The sequence below is a fragment of the Mirounga leonina genome, unplaced genomic scaffold, assembly GCF_011800145.1.
Source record: "Mirounga leonina isolate KUSES-001 unplaced genomic scaffold, KU_Mleo_1.0 Mir_91, whole genome shotgun sequence".
In the NCBI taxonomy this organism is placed as follows: Eukaryota; Metazoa; Chordata; class Mammalia; order Carnivora; family Phocidae; genus Mirounga; species Mirounga leonina.
In genome coordinates, this window is record NW_023270839.1 from 34648674 (window position 1) to 34669379 (window position 20706).

Sequence of the window (20706 nt, forward strand, 5' to 3'; positions counted from 1 at the left end):
GCTTTCCTCTCTTGCCCTGCAGCTCACAGTCTCCTCATGATGTAACCAATTACTAGTTTATTTATTCTTCCAGAGGACTTTTATGCATACTCAAGCCAATACACACACATGTATTTTTCTTCCTGTTTTTTTTTTTTTAAAGATTTTATTTATTTATTTGAGAGAGAGAGAATGAGAGAGAGCATGAGAGGGGAGAGGTCAGAGGGAGAAGCAGACTCCCTGCCGAGCAGGGAGCCCGATGCAGGGACTCGATCCAGGGACTCCAGGATCACGACCTGAGCCGAAGACAGTCGCTTAACCAACTGAGCCACCCAGGTGCCCCTTCTTCCTGTTTTAAGAGTATTTTTATACATGATAACATACTCTGTATGTTTTATGCATCTTGCTTCTTTCTCTTAACATATCTTTGAGATCTTTTCATCCCAGCATATAAATAAATTCATCATTCATTTTATAGTTGTATAGAATTCCATCGTATGTACACCGCAACAAGCAATTTCATACAAGTGTCACATATATGTGGGCAAGTATATCTATAGAATAAATTTTCGAGAAGAGGAAATGCTGCATCAAAAGTCACATGCCTGTGTAGTTTTGGGTTTTTTTTAAGATTTTATTTATCCATTTGAGAGAGAGAGAGCACAAACAGGGTGAGGGGCAGAGAAAGAAGCAGATTCCCCATTGAGCAGGAAGCCCGATGCGGGGCTCGATCCCAGGACTCCGGGACCACGACCTGAGCCGAAGGCAGACGCTTAACCGACTGAGCCACCCAGGTGCCCTGCATTTGTAGTTTTGAGATACATTGACATACTGCCCTCCACTGGCCTTGTAGCGTCATCCACAATGTATCAGAGTGCCTATTTAGGCACTAAAATAATTTTTTTACTTTCTAAAAATTAATAAATGACTTTGGATGCTTTTTAATGAAGGTTAAGTGAGTGAGATCAACCTTTATCTACTTGAAACATATTTTCAAGGAAGAAAAACTGGAATCACTATTACTCTAAAACAGGTCTACAAGAGAACATTTTATGACATGAGCCCTGAGGTTCAATTTCTATTCCCATCACCCATAGGTTCAGGGGTTTCTTTTCCAAAGACTGAATGTTCAGGCTTCTAATATCTCTTTTTTCTTCCCTTGTGAATCAGTTAAGTGAGTTTCTCAGCTCCCCTGACTGCCAGGAAGGGAGGTTCTCTCTGTTGCACATCACAGTGGGTTGTGATGATATCATATGCAACAAGCCCTGTCCTTTTCTCTCTCTCTCTCCTAGTCCGCTCCTTGAACTGATTTCTTTCTCCTGGGACTTTGTCTCTGCCTGGGCACATTCCTATCAGTAACCAGTCCCTTTGCCAATTCTTTCTCATTTTATTCTCATAATTAGCAGACTCTTGAAGCTGCTTTAACCTGCATTCCCTATTGCTCTAAAGAGTTCTAACCCTGCTCATGTCATTTATCTGATGTCGAATTTTGCAAGTCAACCTAGCAGTTCTTGCTGAATAGAGATTTTAGTACAGTTGACCCTTGAACAACACGGGTTTGAACCATGTGGGTTCATTTACACGTGGATTTTTTTTATAAAGAGTACAGTACTATAGGTGGATTTTCTCTTATGATTTTCCTAATAACTTTTTAAAGTTTAATTTGTTGTAAGAATACAATGTATAGTACCTATAACATACAAAATATGTGCTAATCGACTGTTTATGTTACCAGTAAGGCTTCCGGTCAACAGTAGGCTATTAGTATTCAGTTTTGGGGGGAGTCAAAACTATATATACTTTCAACTGCACAGGAGGTCAGTGCCCCTAACCCCCATGTTGTTCAAGGGTCAACTGTGTATCTCAACAACCATATTTACATCTGGTCATTCTTTCCCCAACCAGGAGTAATATACATACTTCTTCAGAAGGGGGCCCACTCCTTCCAAGGGAGTATGGGCTTATAGTGGTTGGTGCCCAAGGACAGGAGCCCCACAGAACTAACTGGGGTGACAAGCCTTTTGGACTTTGGAATTTACTAGCAGGAGCTGCTACTTTTGTAGAGCAATGGTCATTTGCCAGGCACTTCACGTTCACTAGCTCATTTAACCCTGATCATAAACTCATGAAGAAGCTACTGTTAATAATCCTATTTTACAGATAGGGAATCGGAGGCTTACAAAGTTTAAGTTACTTACCTAAGGTCACAGCTCACACCGAGCCCAAACTCAACATCCAGTCCCACCCCACTGCTGGGGACTCACGGGGAGACTTTGAACATGCATCAGAAGTTTCTTACTCCCTCACTTTCTCAATATCCTTTGTCCTTTCCACATTTGGTTTTAAAAAAACCCTCATAATTTCTCTTTCTTCCTTTGTTTTTAAATAACTATCATACTGTTCTTTGTAGTAGGAAATATAAAGGAACAAGCAATCAGCACTTGCCTTGATTGATGCTCAACTTCCTCTTTCGCATTCTCACCGCCATGTCTCACAGGCTCAGTTACAAAACCCACTTCCAAACTTGTGGGGAGATCGGAGAAGTACATGCTGAAACCTAAAGGCAAAGGAAGAACAAAGAGTAAGTCATACCTTTCTGATGCACACTGCTGGATTCCACAAATGTCTACTGATCTCTAGCCCCATGCCAGATAGGTAATTGCATGCATCCTTATTCTAAGGAATTTTTAAAAACCTACTGAAGTTGGGGGGAGATAGTCATTATGAGTGACTATGACAGAAGGCACAATGAAAACAAGTGTTTACATCTTGCAAAGCTCTTTGTCACCCTGCATTGTGTCTCTTATGCCTAGAATTCCATAGTCAACCTTATTCAAAGTAAGATTTCCCTTTAAACAGGAAGAACTTGTGAAGAAAGGAAACATACAAAATTGGGTTCCGAATTATTTGCTAGTGGATTCTTTGCAACTTTGACTGCATTTACTTCTCTTGAGTAAATCAGGGTGAGATGTAGAAAGATTAATGAAGGATGCCAACTAAAGTATATTGCCTTCTCCACTATCTTTTTTTTTTAATTCTTATGTTATGTTAATCACCATACATTACATCATTAGTTTTTGATGTAGTGTTCCATGATTCCACTACCTTTAAAATAAAACTATGAGGGCAATATCATGCAAATAAAAGACTATAAAGGTGTCTATGAAAGAATAAAGTTCATCTCCACCAAGGAATCTTAATACTTTATAGTCACACGTATTAAAGCTTAGGAGCTAGTTCTCTAAGCCATAAGCCCTCTGCCTCCCAAAATAAAATAAACAAAAGCCTGAGAAATTCTGTCACCACTTCCTTGTAATATATCCTGAGATAAGGAGAAAAGATGGGTGAGAATGAAAGCTATCAAATGATGCCCCCAAACTCCAAGTCATCCTGTTAAGCAGACCATAATTAGGTAAGCCTGCCGACAGGTAGGCAAAAGCTGAGCGTGGTCCAGCTAGAAGCCAAACAGGGGAAGCCCCAAACAAAAAGGTCATGAATTAGTCTGACTTTAAAATTGTACATTGTTTAATCATAGGGTTCCAACAGTTAAATTCAGTCAACCAGAAAAAGCCCTTAAGGATCTAAGTACATTGCTGTAATGACACTGAACCACATCTAGGAACACACGTCCCCCCCATCTGCTGCTTAGGTATCCTGTGCTGTCCGCGGAAACCCCAAGATGGCATTCTTGCCTTATTTTTCTAAATGACTCCTTTGATTAAAAAACAAAACCCTCTGAAATCCTCACAAGGTTGGGTGACTAGATTTGGCGGGGAGAGGGGGGAAGTGACATTCTAGTATTTAATCATCAGTGTTGAGTGGGTCGCAAAGGCAGTTGCCTACTGGCTATGATTTTAGGTATGCTATAGGAAAAGCTCCTAGTTCACAAAGCTCTCTGCTTGCTGGTCATCATGCTGCGTGCAATGGGATTTTGAGCCCCTCTTTCTACGTGTTATCACTTAGGTTAGAAGGAGGCCCCGCAGTTGGCATTTTGGAGTGGTAGCACAGTAAGTCATTATCAGACACAGATAAGAAAACGGGGGTGGGGGGGGAGTCTAATTATCTGGCAGGGACCTGAAGGAAGAGGCTGTAGAAAAGATAAACTTTTGCTGAACCGGAGATGGAGGGGGGAAATAATCATTGGTGACTTCTTAATTTGATTTTATAGGTTAGAGCTTCTGTTCACCTGTTAGCTTATTTTAATCTTCCCAACAATCCTGCACAGGGCAGCAATGTCAATCCCCAGTCCCAGTCCATACACAGTGCAGTTCAGGGAGATGCCCTAAATAGTCTTAACGCTGTGCAGAATAACCCGAAGCAGTTAGGCCATGGGGATGATGTGGGAGAGAGTCAGAATGAGAGTCACCTCCTCTCCCTTGTGTGTGTGGCCCTTTCCTCCCAGTCAGCTGCTTCTCATTGACATTTAAACATACTCAAACCTCTGCCATCACTTGTTCTGCTGTGAAATCCAACATGCTAGTTTCAGTCTCAGTTCTCTTGATCCCTAAGGAGAAACTATGCTATTGATCATTCTCTTCTTCTTCAAACACTTCCCCTCCCCACCCAATGCTGAGATTCTTCCTTGGTTTTCCTCCTAGCTTCTGGCCACCCCATTTCAAGTCTTCCGTGCAGGCTTATTTGCCTCTACCCCATCAGCACACAGACAAGCTCCTCCTGGTCTCTCCTAGTTCTTCTGTCCTTTCCCCTGACCTCACGCCATACACCTCCATTGTGGTAACTGCCAGGGACTTGCAAATTTAAATCTGCAGCCATGACCTCTCATGAGAGCTCCAGGCCTACTGGACGACATCTTTATTGCCATCTCAAAGGCACCTTAAATTCAGCATGTCCTGCTCCCAGACTCAAACCGGTCCTCTCAGGTTTCCTAATGAGGTGAATGGTGCCAGCATCCGAAATGCTGTTTAAGCCAGAGACCTCAGACTCGTCCTGGACCTTTTTCTTTTCCTCTCCACTATAGCCACCCATCATCAAGTCTTCTCAGTTTTATCAAAATATCTCTCAAATGTGCCCACTTTCCATCTCTGCCCCTGCTGCTACATTAAACCTAAGCCACCACCATTCTCCCTAAACACTCTGGTTTCTGCTTCATCTCCACAATGAAATTAAAGTAATTTTTTTTCAGAACCTGAATCTGCTCTTTGCTTGTTTAAAAACATGGCACTGCCTCTCTCTTGCCCTTGTGATGCGGATCAAAATCCTTAGCATGTTTTAACAGGGTCCTGTGTGGTTTGAGCCCTGCTACCCCTCTAGCCTCATCTTACATCTTCAGCCCTGTCCCCAACCTAAACTTGCCCTATGTATTTCAGTTGATTTCACTGTCTCTTGCTCCCAGGTCCCCACCTGTATCTTTTCATCAATCAGATACCAGATCAAGGGTTATCTTAGGGCTAGGCTCCCCTGACCCCCTCCTCTCTCCCTCCAAAGTCAAATTCCTTTGGTATTACCCACTTTCTTTTTTTTTTTTTTATTATGTTATGTTAATCACCATACATTACGTCATTAGTTTTTGACGTAGTGTTCCATGATTCATTGTTTGCATATAACACCCAGTGCTCCATTCAGTACGTGCCCTCTTTAATACCCAACGCCAGGACACAGATCAATGGAACAGAATAGAGAGCTCAGAAATGGACCTTCAACTCTATGGTCAACTCATCTTCGACAAAGCAGAAAAGAATGTCCCATGGAAAAAAGTCTGTTCAACAAATGGTGTTGAGAAAACTGGACAGCCACATGCAGAAGAATGAAACTGGACCATTTCCTTACACCACACACAAAAATAGACTCAAAATGGGTGAAAGACCTAAATGTGAGATAGGAGTTCATCAAAATCCTAAAGGAGAACACAGGCAGCAACCTCTTCGACCTCAGCCACAGCCACTTCTTCCTAGAAACATCGCCAAAGGCAAGGGAAGCAAGGGCAAAAAGGAACTATTGGGACTTCATCAAGATAAAAAGCTTTTGCACAGCAAAAGAAACAGTCAACAAAACCAAAAGACAACCGACAGAATGGGAGAAGATATTTGCAAATGACATATCAGATAAAGGGCTAGTACCCAAAATCTTTAGAACTTATCAAACTCAGCACCCAAAGAACAAATGATCCAATCAAGGAATGGTATTACCCACTTTCAAAGAATGGTTACCACCCCACAAAGGTGCTCATCTCAGTTTGCCACCCTGCATTCCCTAACATGATTATTTGGTTAAAGCATATCTTTCCTATTATAGCTAGGTGTGGCTTTTTTTTTTTAATTATTTTATTTTATTTTATTTTATTTTATTCTTATGTTAATCCCCATACATTACATCATTAGTTTTAGATGAAGTGTTCCATGATTCATTGTTTGTGCATAACACCCAGTGCTCCATGCAGAATGTGCCCTCCTCAATACCCACCACCAGGCTAACCCATCCTCCCACCCCCCTCCCCTCTAGAACCCTCAGTTTGTTTTTCAGAGTCTATCGTCTCTCATGGTTCGTCTACCCCTCCGATTTCCCCCCCCTTCATTCTTCCCCTCCCGCTACCTTCTTCTTCTTCTTTTTTTTTTCTTAACATATATTGCATTATTTGTTTCAGAGGTACAGATCACTAGGTGTGGCTTTTGCTCACCCTTTTAATACTACCTAGAAGCTTAGGGCCTGGCATATAATAGGTGCTCAGCAAATATTTGTTAAAAAACTGAATACTGAGAAAGGAATAGTAAGATCAATATCTATTTCGCTATTTCACCTAGTTCCCGTCACACTATAGATTTTCAGGGAGAGCTAACATCATCTATATCATACTTCAGGGATCTTAAAGAGTAATGTCCAATTTGGTTACTTTTTAATATCATCAAGGAAGTCCCATAGTTGTTTTTAACGTAAAAAACAAGGTGATACAACCTGAAAAATAAACATCTGTGTACTGAAATTCCTATTTCTCTTAAATAGACATCCAGACATATTCCATAGGTTATCAAGGTTTTCTGTCATCAGGAAAAGGAAAAAAAAATTCCATAGATAGAAGGCCTTGTTGGAGAAGATGGATTTCCTTGCTCAAATCAGAGGAGAGCAGACTCAATGCCAGTCGCTGAGAGGATTCATGAAAATTTCCCTAGTAAAATGTGACGACTGGAAATGGAACTGAGAACAAGGAAACTTGCAGAGGGAGGAATTGCAGTGGGAAAACAGCCACGTTATGTGGGGCAAAGAGTATCTGAGCTTCCTCTACCTCATAAAAGTATGATGTTTAAAATAAAAGCATTATAATGACATAAACATACCACACACACATAAAAACCCTGATAGATTTTTCCTTAGGGCTAATCTGATAGAAAGCGTTCAGAATGAAAGACGCTACAATTGGTAAGCATCATCTTCATGCTAAATCTAATAATTGCTAAATCCAATCCTTGCAGTTAAGGAATGATATGATTCCTCTGCAAGCAGATTTGTAGCTAAGGAAATGTGACATTTCAGTGGACTGCAGTTTTTATCACAAACTTATACACCGTGTTTTCTCCAAAAGTACCTTATGCTTATGTTGATACACACACCAGCTTTCTGGGAACACACCATTTAATTTTTTTTTCAAGCTGCTCGTTAGTAGCCAGATGTTAAAGATTTTACCACTTCGGTTGACTTCAACAACAAATTGGTGGGTTATTTCCTAAACCAATTTGTTTGGGGTAGAAATTCAATAGATCTCTTTTAAAGCCCTGAAGGATATAGGAAAATTAATATCTAACTGTAAACAGAAACTAATGATGGATCATTTATCTTTTGCATTTACTTTTGTTTATTTGTCAAAATCCACTCATAACTAAGAAAATTAAATAAATATTACTTTTCTTTCTTAAATATTAAGCAGCTCTAACTTCTCATTCAAGACTAGTTGAGGACAAATATAAACTCAGAGATGTATTTTTAAAGGTAGAGTTTTTTTCTTCTAATTTAGGATCTAATTTAGTCTAATTTAGGATCTCTGGGATAAACAAGATATTTTACATACGCTGCTAGGAATAATTGATAGTTCAAGCTTCTGTGTGTTATACTTGTTAAAATATTTGCATTCAAAAGCAAAGCCAGAATGGTAGCTCAAGGCTATATGTATCTTTCCTAAGGAACATAAGACATAAATAGCATTTTGAATTGTAATTGTTTTGAAATCCTAAATTTAAAGATACAGACATGCATTTTTAAAGAAAGAGGACATTGTCTTCTCCATTAAAGCTTTTGCACTGATTCTATGTATGTGCCATACACTATGGTGGGTAGTGGATACAAAAATCAGGTTGAGTGCCTGTCCTTAAGAAGCTTGGAGTCTAGTGAGGGGATATCGACTTTAATTCGCTAATTGCAGTGTCCTGTAGTAAGTACTGCAATTGTGGTTAGTACTGGGATTCTGGGAATAAGTAGGAAGAGCTCTGTTCTGGCTATTAGTGATATTCACTGAGATCCTGAGTCCTCTTGACACATGCTAGGATTGCAGTTCTTCACTTCTTTAAATTTAGGCATGACTTAATTTGGCTCATGAAATATGAGTGGAAGTAACACAAGCCACACCTAGGTAAGAAGCCTTTTTCCTTCATGACTGGCAGTACTCCAGATGCTAGGGGCTCCACCAGGTTCCAACTCCAAGGGAGGATGATCTGGAGTGGAGCCCCCAGTTAACCTGCAATGGGCATACAGAGTGCATCAGAAATAATTTATTTTTTTTTAAGTCACTGCGATTTCGGGGGATGTTTGTTATTGCAGCACAGGCTAACCTCTACAGACTGCTACATGTTTTACTCCAGACATAGAAAATTACAAGTTTCCCAGTGTGTACAAAGCTAAGCTGAGACCTGAAGAATAAGAGTTGAAGGGTAAAGACTTGAAGGGAACAGTGTTCCAGAGGGGAAAGTACGTGCCTAGGCTTGGAACAGGATGAGAATTCAGCATGTGTTGGGGAGAGGTGTTTTTTTTTTTTTTTTTTTTTAATACAGTTAGAGTGGAGTGGTCCAACAGAACTACTGGAGAATTACTCTGAGTAGAGGTAACAGTAATTGCTTATCAAGGATACAATTCCAAAGGATTTCTGACTGGTTTATTTGGGCTTTTGGGCACAGAGAGGAGAAAGGAGAAATGAAGAACTGAATTGCTGTGGACCAAAATAATGGGTACTTGTCCTTTATGGAAAATTCACCTGCAAAGGTCTCCTCTTTCCAGAAGGGGTGTTTATATTCCTTACTTATATTCTCACCCCACTTTGTATTTACTTCTTTACATATACACTCAAGTGAGTTTTTCATCTTATTAAAGTCAGTTATGCCTGTGTCTATGCACACCTAAGATTGTAAGCACCTTGAAGGCAGGGTCTGTATCATTTTCATTTTTGCTGTATTGTATTGCATTTTGCATTGTAGGTAGTCCATAAATTTCTATTAAGACAGCTACTGCTATTTTAGGAGTCTAAAAGCAGATCGTAGCCTTGACTAGCTTCTAAATAATTGCTTTAAAATGAAAATAAATCCCTGTGCACAGCTGGGGATATATCCACTTAAAAATGCTCCAGAAACATGCTGAGGTCTTTTGATGACAGGGAAGGCTGTGGACTTATGAAATTTGCTGCCCAAGACCTAGATTTCAGGGCTACCGCATCCTGGTTGTGAGCCCTTGAGTTTAACTTTCAAAAGGCTGGTTTCCTAACTTGTGAACTGCAAGCAAAGTTTGCCCTACTCACCTCTTGGGAATATTGGGGAACCAAATAACAACTCTGAGAACTTTAAAGTTTATACAATATAATGTGATAATCATGTTACTGCTGCTGTTAGCAGCATGATTCTTGGATCATTAGAGGAAGTGGGTGTCATGCAAAGCCTGTGCAGTTGATTAGACCTGGGTTGGAATTCTTTCTTCATCAATTAATAGTTGCATACTCTTGGTTTAGCAACAAACCCCCAGCATATCACCAATTTCCCTCTGATTTAAACTAGAATACTTCTTTTACACAAATATTCTTAGAAAAGCCTCGCATTCTAGAAGGCCATTGAGCTTTGAAGTCATACAGGTGAATTCAAATCCCACCTCCATTGCTTTTATTAGACATGTGACCTGGGGTAAGTTAATTAACATCGTAGAGCCTCAATTTCCAGCTCAATATAATGGGGATGGTATTACCTAGTTTCCCGAGGTTAAGAGACTACTTGAAGTAGAAAGTGCTGACTTATCATGCCTTTGAAATGTTAACATGTCAGTTTACCACACAGCAAACTTCATCCCTAAAAATTCTGAATTCACACTATTCATGGAATAGGCTCACTAAGACTCAACAAATTGTACAGGGCCCTCTTCCCTTATCTCAACATAGAGAAGATGACTGAATGAACTTAAACTTAGACCTCTGGTCAATGGGTGACTCACCAGACCAGACAAGATTCCTATTTACCTGCAGGAATCCAAGACAGCTCATGAGAGCTCATTTTCCCTTTTTCCTTCCTTTCTAAGGGATGACAAGGACTTGTTTTCCCCAGGGTTGTCCAAGGAATTTCAGGAGGAAAAAAAAGAGATCTGGGCCACATTCCAATAAAGACCGTAGCACCATGTGGACAACAACAGTCAAATTGTTGTCTGTTTTCTGAAGTACACAATCTTGGTCCAATAAAATTGCTCACTGTGGTCATCTGTCATGGTCTACCCAGCTGGCGGCTAGAGGAAAGCTGCTCTAGAGCAGGTAGATGAGCCAGGCCTCCAGAGGGAAGCAGATCTGCCTGAGTACCAAGTCTCTCCTCACACACAACCTCTGAGGTCCATTCTTGACAAAACAGCCCAAGTAAGCTGTCTGCCAGGCCTCTGCTTTCACTGGGGCGTAGTTTGTGCACTGCAGCATTGGTATCTCCTGGGATCTTGTTAGAAATGCAGACTTTCTGGTCCCACCACAGACCTACTATACCCATCTACATATTAACAAGTTTCATGTGCACTTTACACTTTGTGAAGCACTTGGCTACAACGTCTAAATGACGCCTGACACCAGGTGCCAAGGAGAGCCATTATTTAGGACTTACTGGGGAAGAAACCCCCAAATCTCTCCACCTAAATTCTTAAACTAGACAAGATACAATTAAATAAGCCCTCGTCTCTCTGCCCTACCACACATGTATACTACTCTGAGCACAATAAAGATATAACTCACTTTCTAACAAGGATCTCCAGATTTCAGGAGTTGCATAAAATCATATAGCTAGACAGTTGCTAAAATGTAAAATAACCTTCCTTTTTTGTAACTATTGGTTTTGGCTGATAGAAGTCATGCATACAGTCATATTTCAGAGAAATTACCATGCCTTAATGAGAACTTTAGGTTGAAGGAAGACATTTCAGTCAAATGATAGTGAAATTGATATGATCAAAATGAAATATGTGGCATATTTATCTAATCAGCTAGAGCTGCAATCTCTAACCATAGTCATTTACAGCTCAATCAACTCATCTAGTCATTATCAGCTAATGATACAATGAGTGATTACTCCCACATGGAGATAATAAGTGAGTTCATGAAAATCAGCACTTCTGTTATAAAGTGTGACAGGTAGGACTGAAAATAAGGTCTTTGAATGCCGCTAGTGCCTGGCTTACCTGACAAAAATTTAATAGGAAAAAATGGAATGGCATAGTTATAAGATGAGGTACAACCCTTTTGGAAAGCAACTTAGCAATTTGTATCAAGAATCATTAAAATGGGGGAGCCCGGGGGGCTCAGTTGGTTAAGCACCTGCCTTCGGCTCAGGTCATGATCCCAGGTTCCTGGGATCGAGCCCCTCATCGGGCTCCCTGCTCTGTGGGGAGCCTGCTTCTCCCTCTCCCACTCCCCCTGCTTGTGTTCCCTCTCTCGTGGCGTCTCTCTCTCTCAAATAAATAAAATATTAAAAAAAGAAAAAGAATCATTAAAATGTTCCCACCTTTTTATTGTGTAAAAAAATTTTTTTCTTTTTTCTGTTAGTTTCAAACAATATCAAACTTTCAGAAATTGGAACTGGAATACAAAGAACTTTTCCTGCACCACTTGAGAGTAGGTTGCTGATATGATACCCTCATCATCCTTGAATATTTCCAAGTGGATTTCCTACAAATGGATAGATTCTCCTCCATAACCACAATACGACATAAAAATGAGGAAATGAACATTGATACATCACTCCCATTTTGTCTTCACACTCTATTCAACTTTTGCCAATTGTTTCAATAATGTCTTCATAGTAAAAGGACCCAATTCTGAATGACACTTTGCTTTTAGCTGTCATGGCCCTTTAGTCTCCTCCAATAAGGAACAGTTCCTCCTTCTGCCCTTGTTTTTCATGGTCATGTCACTTTTGAAGGTTACAGACCCATTATTAATTTGGATTAGTCTGATGTTCCTTTACAGTTTGATTCAGGTTACATGACTTTGGCAAGAAGATCACAGAAGTGATGGTGTGTTCTCATTGAATCCTCTCAGGTGGCACATAATTTTGATTCGTCTCATTACTGGTTATATTAACTGTAATCACTTCATTGAGGTATCATCTACCAGGTTTCTCTACTGCAAAGCTATTCTTTTTCCCTTTGCAATTAGTATCTATCAGGTAAGAAGTAACTTTGAGATGATATAAACATCTTATACCTCAGTAAAATATTTGTTTATTTATTTATATCATTTGTTTTTTTAGATTAGCATGAACTCCTTTATTCTTGTTTTTTTCAATGGGCTTTCATCTGTTACCTCATTATTTATTTTGCTGCTCAAACTGTCCAAGATTTTGCTAGTGGGAACTCCTTCAGGTTGGTTTTTGTGTTGTGTTGACATGCTCCTCTTATTCTTTAAGCACTTCTCTTCTTTCTGGCACAGGATGTTTCAGGCTCATCTTGTACTTTCCCTGCTCCAGCACTGGAATCTTCTATTTCTCCAAGGAGCCTTGGGTCCCGTTAGCGGAGAATGGTATTTAGAAGCCAAAATCTGGAAGTTAGATGTGCTCATTGCACAGCGACACTGGAAGTCATGACTCCCAGCCCTCCTCAGGGCCAGAGCTAGAGAATGAGTGTCTCTTTATATCTATAGATAAGTAGGATATGCACAGAGTTGTTTATATCTACATATTCAACCATGAATACAAACTGATACTTTCAATTTGAATCTGACACCACATGGTTTCTTGTAGTTTTCTTTTCAGTAATTTTTTTCTTTGACAATGAGAAATTTGACTTCCATCATTGTTAGGATATTTACTTATCTGATTATCCCACTTGTGTGAATTTCCAGTCCCTGCTGCTATCCTTCATCCCCAAAGGGACACCCTCTCAGCCTCCAGGATTTCCCTCACCCCACCTACTGTGCTTTGCCCCCTGTAGTAGCTTTTATGTTTAGCATACTTAATATATTCAGAGTTCGGTTTCCTTATTTTTCAGGAAATTTTAGGAATATTTGATTTATAGAATCTTATTCATCTCTATAATCCAATCAGAACAGAGTTCCTTTTAAGAGACTTTATAATCTAAATTATTATAGCGTTAGGAAAACATTTTACATTCACACTATGAAAGGTAAAGGACTTTCTGAATTATAGACACATACACACACATATGTATAGAGAGCGTATATTTTCAGTTCTACAACTTTCTTAAAAGGTTAGTAGTAAGATAGCAACACAAAAACTCACAGGTCCGGATATCACAGAGCTGTTCACTCTCCTGATGAGCATGAAATTCTAACTAATTTGAGCTCAAAATAGACAAGTAGATAAACAAAAAAGGCTAACAACTTAGATTTTCTATTCTTTCATCCAGTAGAGAATAGACCTCTATAGTCTATTAATCCATTCACCTATATTACCAAATAGTCAGACAATAAAACCAAATTATTGCTGCCACCATAATTTATTCCTCATGTGTGAATAAGAAACAAAAGCCAAATGCAGAATTAGAGGACAGAGAGAAGGGAAAAAAAACTACAGAAAAGTTCAAGTCTATTACCACTTGAGAATTATTTCTGGAAGCCAAGAAAAGATGTGCCTAGTCTTAAGCCACCCCTCACCCCAAACCCCCTGCTCCTCCCAGTAAGTGAACCTCTCTGGCAATGCAGCTTACCTGGCTCTGTCAGGGATGCATGATTCTGTCTTGGTGGATGAAGTCCAAGCTGTTAAAGGATAATTAAAAAGAAGTAAAGTCATGATTCTTATATAAATACCTTATATAAATACATGTATCAAAGATTTTTTAGTTAACCTACTAACTAATGAGGGAACCAGTAAGATAATACAAGCAGTTTCTATAATGACTTTTAGAAAAAGGAAAGGAAAGAGAAAGGAAAGGGAAAAGAAAGAGAAAGATATAGAGGAAGAGAAAGAAAAGGCGCTTACGACATAATTTTAATTCTGACCTGTAATCCAAAGGAAAAATCTAAATTAAAAATATAGTTTATACATAAAGATGTTCATTTCAATATTATATTTAATAGATGCAAATTGGAAGCAATCTAATTGCCCATCAATAAGGAAATGAATAAACATTGGTAAACAGACAGATTATTAAGCAGTCAGTACAAATGGTGGTTGAGGACCCCCTGGTTAAGAGGACAATTTGAGCACGCATTGAATCTAGCTGAGAGCAACAAAGTTTGGAAGCAAGTGTATGCTATGATTTCAGTGACCATATATTTCAGTTCACCTGGGACAGCCCCAGGGTGCCCTTATTGTCTTGTTATTAATCGCCTTTTTTTGCTTTCAAAAGCATCTCAGTTTAGATGATACATTATATGGTCACTTTAGCTAGCCTTGGTTGGCTGGGGGATCAAATCTCATTCTCAGTAAATTTTCTGGGAAACATCCTAGAAGAAGAGACCACAAGTAATAGGAGTCTTTCTTCAGTATTTATACCCAATTTACACCTAGATAGGTCAGAACAGTGGCTGGCATATTATAAGCACTCAAAAATGCCAGCTATTATCATTGTTATTATTACATTTGATGTGACTAGACAAGCTAAGTAAACAGAGGACACTGCTGTGGCTGCTCTTTATGAGGGCAATCTTGGACTTGGGACACTGCCTGGAGGCATCTGGGCTCTTGTAACAAAGATGTGGACAAAACTCACAGGTACAGAGGTGACGCTCCCTGCTGTAACCACCCCTGCTATAGCTTGTTTGTTATTTTCCATTGGCTTCTATGCATAAGAAAACCACAGGACATCCATTTCTTTGGGCTAAAATGTTTGAATGGGGATCTCAACAATTTTCAGACTCCTCTGAACTCATACAAGCAGACCAGCACATATCTTGTGGAAAACTGCTGCAAAGATAGAGCAGTTCAAGAGAAGGGGACAAATCTTAGCAATCAATTGTCTCTTATTACTGAAGCAAAAGGATAATACCATAGAAGATTTCAAATAAATGTTCTCATCAAGATGCAGGAAGAGTTTGAATCTATAAAGCTAGAGAGGACATGAATAGAGCACTGTGCAGAAAATGCAGCCCAAGAAAGATGTTATAGAGATGAGAAACAGGAGCCTGAAACAGAAGCAGCAAACTACAGATTGTTGAAGGAAATTGCAAGTTATAGATGTTCTCCCCTAACTTAGAGAAGATTTATGAGAAGAGAAGAGATGGACTTTGAAGAGAACTATCAGAAATTCAAAATACGTATATACTAGGAATTCTAGAAAGAGAAGACCAAGCAGACAGAAGAGAAATAATAATCAGAAATATCACAGAAAACAACTTCCACCAGATGATGAAAGGCTTGAATATTCAGAGCAAACGGTTAACTGAATGGCTGGCAAATTAGTGAGGAAACTCACACCTAGACAGGTTTTGTTGTATTTTTGAAAAAACGAAAAAAAATTCCTATAAGTATTTATCAAGTAACATGAAAGGTCAAATTTCTTCACTGCAACACTAAATTTCAGAAGGTTGAAAGGAAAGGAATGGGATCTGAGAATCTGCTCTCTACTGTGAGAGCCTCAGAAAGAAATCATCAGAAATGCATATATTTTGAAACAACCAAAACCGTATCTCTCTTTTAAAAATTAAAAAATATATTTTAAAGGTTTATTTATTTGAGAGAGAGGGAGAGTGCGTTCGCGAGTGGGGGCAGCGGCAGAGGGCTTGGGAGAGAATGAATCCCAAGCAGGCTCCACGTGCCCGGTGCAGAGCCAGATGCAGGGCTCGATCACACGACCCTGAGCTCATGTCCTGAACTGAAACCAAGAGTCAGACGCTTAACCAATTGAGCCATCCAGGTACCCCCCCAAAATAAAAATATTTTGATTAAATAAGTGAATCAAAATAAAGAACTCAAGAATAAATAAGACTCACTGTAAAAGAAATGGTAGAAAACAGACAATGCAAATGTTAAAAAGTGTTCTTCAAAAGCATCATAATGTAAATGTAGTAATACTCAGAATCTAGATCTAAAATCTCTGCTTACACCAAGAAAAGAAGTAAGATGGAAGGAGAGAAAGGAGGCAATATGGCAAATTTCACAAGTTTTATAGGAAGAAGTTAACGAATATTTTCATGATTGATATTGACTAACAGGCTCAAACATTTTTAGAAAATTTAACAATGTAGTTACAAAAACAAGCATATGGAAAAAACATTATTACAGGAAACATCAAGGAAAATTAAAAAACAAAAGAATAACAAGACAGTAGAAGAAAGCCCAACCATATTAGTTGACAACTTCCTAGTAATAAAAAAAAACTTATATAGGTATAAAAGTCATATAACTTTATTTTAAAAATTAAGACTTTTAGAGTGAGCTAAAATAAGACTTGAAAAATTAGAGGGAAGTACCAGGTTGCTGAATGGGAAAGTTTCATCTTGTACAGAGATAAGTTCTCTCCAAATAAATCAATGTAATTATTGCAATTACTGTAAAAATCCAATGGGAATTTTGGGAGGCAATCCCAACAATTTTATTCTAAAGTTTAGCTGTAAGTATATTGAGATCAGCAAGGAATATTTTGACAAATGACAATAAGAAGTACATAAGAATAGGTAGCCTCAAAGGCAAATTAATTGATGCAAAAAGAGTTAAAATGTGATTCATAATTTCTATGTAACATTAAATATATCACAAATACACACTGACATGATAAGATACGTGATGTTCTCATGACCACTGAGTAGGTGACAAACAGGTGAGGCTCAGTGAATGATCAGTGCAACCCTGAATGTATAGACGTTAGGTATTTTCTCATGCCACTTCTTGACATTCTCAGTTATAACTGATTTTATCTCAAAAATAGGTATCAAATAATAACCACTACTTCTATTTGTTTAATGTTTTTCTTACATACACAACACCTAAAAATAATTCTTTAATTTAAATTTTAAAAACATGTTTTCATAAACCCTATCTCCAGCATCAATTTTTTTTTCAATATTAGCAGAACATTTATTATCATTTCATGGGACATTAATTCTCTATGGAATACAGTTTAAGAGATGCTGCTTGAATATAAAGGAAGATTCTACAAATCAACAAGAGAATGATGGATATTTCCAACAGAAAAATGGTCAAAGAACACTAACAGGTAATTAATAAAAAAAATAAAACTGGCCAATAAACAGATGAAAAATATACAAACTGACTTCTAAATAAAGATAGACATCCAACTGAAAGACAATTCTCCACGTATTAAATGTAAAATGATTACCTGTTACCCACCCCCCCACCAGTGAAAGTACTTTTAACACTGTTGATGAAAATATAAATCAGCACCAACTTTTAGAGTACCATTTAATGGTAGATGCTAAAATCATTAAACACACATAAACACTTTGCTACAAAACTCTGTATTTGGGATGTACTTAGAGACTTATCTAAGAATGTTTAATTCTGTCTTACTTATAATAAGGAAACAAAAATTCAAAAATAAGGTATTGGCTAATTAAATTATGATGTGTGCACACAATAGAACACAATGCAGTCTTTAAAATATTATGGAAGAGTAATAATGTCATGAAAAAATTCACAACTATTTTAATGAAAAAATAAGATTTAAAATAATTCTATTTATTTTTGGAAAAAAACTTTAAGATTTTTAAAAATTCATTTGACAGAGAGAGAGAGACAGCACAAGCAGGGGGAGCAGCAGAGGGAGAGGGAGAAGCAGGCTCCCCGCTGAGCAGGGAGCCCAACGTGGGGCTCGATCCCAGGACCCCAGGATCATGACTTAAGCAGAAAGCAGACGCTTAACCCACTGAGCCACCCAGGTGCCCTATTTTTTGAAATTTTAACAATGGCTATTTTAGGTGATTGAATAAAATTCTTTGTGCTATGCTTATTTCTATTTTTTCAAATAGTATTTTTTTCAATGATGAATAATCGTTGAGACTCTATAAAATGATTTGGCAATATCATAACAGCATCAAGTATTTACTTGATATGGCAGCAACCTCACCTAAAATAAATATGAAATGCACACAAATGTTTGTAAGCCATAATATGACTTAAAATACTACTTATAATAGTGAAAAACTGGAAGCAACTACAATCAGTTGACTAAAGAAATTCTGTTACTGTCATCTTATATTAGGCAGTTGTTAAAACATGAGGTCAAATAATTTTTAAAGATACTGAAGAAATACTTAGGATACAATGCTAAGAGACACAAGCTGGCTGTTAAATTTATTTAATCCATTCTGTAAATATATATTCTATAAATAATATATAGAAATGCATTGAAAAATACTGAAAGAGAATGCACTAAAATTTAATAGTGATTATACCTAGGTTATTTTAAATTTTCTTCACTACACCTTCCCTGAATTTACCCAAACTTTTAGCAAGAAGAATATATGAAGATGACACAGCTGGAAGATGGCTACGAAATCTGTGCTGGAACATGAAGATTATGTGTGATGCATGGAAAAAGAAGACAAAATCAGAGGTACCTTCCGTATCCTGGACTGAATTGCCCCCCGCCCCCACCCCGCCGTGTGGCAGTGTTTGGAGCTGGGGACTCTCTGGGAGGAATTAAGCTAAATGAGGTCATAAAGGTGGGGGCTTCATCTGATAGGATTAGTGTTCTTACAAGAAGAGACCCCAGAGATCTCATTCTCTCTCTCTTTCCCTGAGCACACGCCGCCAACGAAAGGAAGGCAGCCAGGAAAAGAGGTTTCACTAGAAACTGACTCCACCAACATCTTGATCTTGGACTTCTCGTTTTCAGAATTGTGAGAAATAAATGTGTGTTGTTTAAGCCACCCAGGCTATGGTATTTTGCTAGAGTGGACTCATACACTAGGTTAAAAAAAAAAAATCAGTCTTTTTAAAATGGAAGGAAATGCTCCAAACAGTAGTATCTGCTGGAATACCTCCCTCTCCTGTTTCTAAACACAACAGGAAGACAGTGGGTTATCTGGTGATGAACTGTGGGTCACGGGGACAAGTCCTAATGCCTCTGGCGGAGCCCAAGCTCAAGGAGGGCCACCAGGGTGTGGCCTCCCTACCCAGAACTCTTGCCTTCAGTGTTGGTGCCTGATTTTAAAAGGTCAGTGGCAGAGAAACCCATTCAGAAGACATGAATAGATCAGGGAAGGCTCTTCCAGAAACAATGTCTAGGCTGGTGGGATGGAGAGGGAAAAGTGCCTTCAAGTACTAACACCCAACACCTTTGCTATTTCCCTTCTGCCTTTCAGATTCTCATAGCAACTCCCTCAAAACAAGAGATAGGCATTTTAGTGATTACATATCAGACTTTTTTTTTTAAGATTTTATTTATTTATTTGACACAGAGAGAGTGAGAGAGAGAGAGCATAAGCAGGGGGAGTGGCAGGCAGGCAGAGGGAGAGGCAGGCTCTGTGCTGAGCAAGGAGCCCGAAGCGGGGCTCGATCCCAGGACCCCGGGATCATGACCTGAGCCGAAGGCAGACGCTTAACGACTGAGCCACCCAGGCGCCCATATCAGACTTTTTTTATCCTGCTCCATTCTAAGTTAAAGAACAGAGGATTTCATTTCCATTTTTGTAAAAGGAGGGAGTAAAAGAGCAATGGTGTCACACATAATCTTCTTATCTGGCAGAACAGGAAAGTCAGAGCAGATTCAGAGGCCCCAGTGAGCAAGCAAGAGGGCGTGGCAAGGAAGAAAGATGGCAGATGTCTGCACACTCAAGAGGGGCTGCACACCACGTCGTCAACATTAATGTGTTCTTCCTAAAAATCTCAAGACTTTTTCATTAAGTGGATAAAATTCAAATAATGTAATCTGTGCTTTTGCAAATTAGCCACAAACCATCTAGTTTCTCACCAATTACTTGATATTTTTATCTACCTCTAAATGTTACTGACCTAAAAAAAAAAAAAAAAAAAATCTGATCAAAGGCTGTAGAAATTCTAACCCCTGCAGCAATTATTAAATTGGTCCGCTCTGTGTCCTATGCTGACAAACTGTTATACTCTAGGGCCTGACGACCTACAAGTGTCTCAATTAGACGCCTGGATGTGGCAGCAGTGTTTTAAAGTTGTCTACACTTGACTTCATTCCTTTAAAACAATAACTAACCTGCCCAGCCCCCTAAAGTCTCCCCAAACCTAATAAATAGAGATGTATTTCCTTTTATATCCTAGAGCAGATCTGAGGGCGACTGTACCTCCTGGGTAGTCACATAAAATGAGGATAAGCACCTCTGCGAAATAAATCTCCCTCTTATAACCAGCTTCTTACATCCGGCTTCTCCTCGTTGTGAAGATCCCTGCATCT

At 38.8% G+C, this 20706-nt stretch overlaps 1 long non-coding RNA gene across 1 annotated transcript in view; it reads right to left on the reverse strand.

Moving 5' to 3' along the window:
- Positions 1-2011: 2011 nt before the first annotated feature.
- Positions 2012-20706, reverse strand: part of LOC118003096 — a 110942-nt gene continuing 92247 nt past the window's right edge. The window contains exons 5-6 of the long non-coding RNA XR_004677271.1: positions 14089-14137; positions 2012-2536 (exon numbers count right to left, since the gene is read on the reverse strand). This is a non-coding gene — a long non-coding RNA (uncharacterized LOC118003096). The remainder of the gene's footprint in view (positions 2537-14088; positions 14138-20706) is intronic.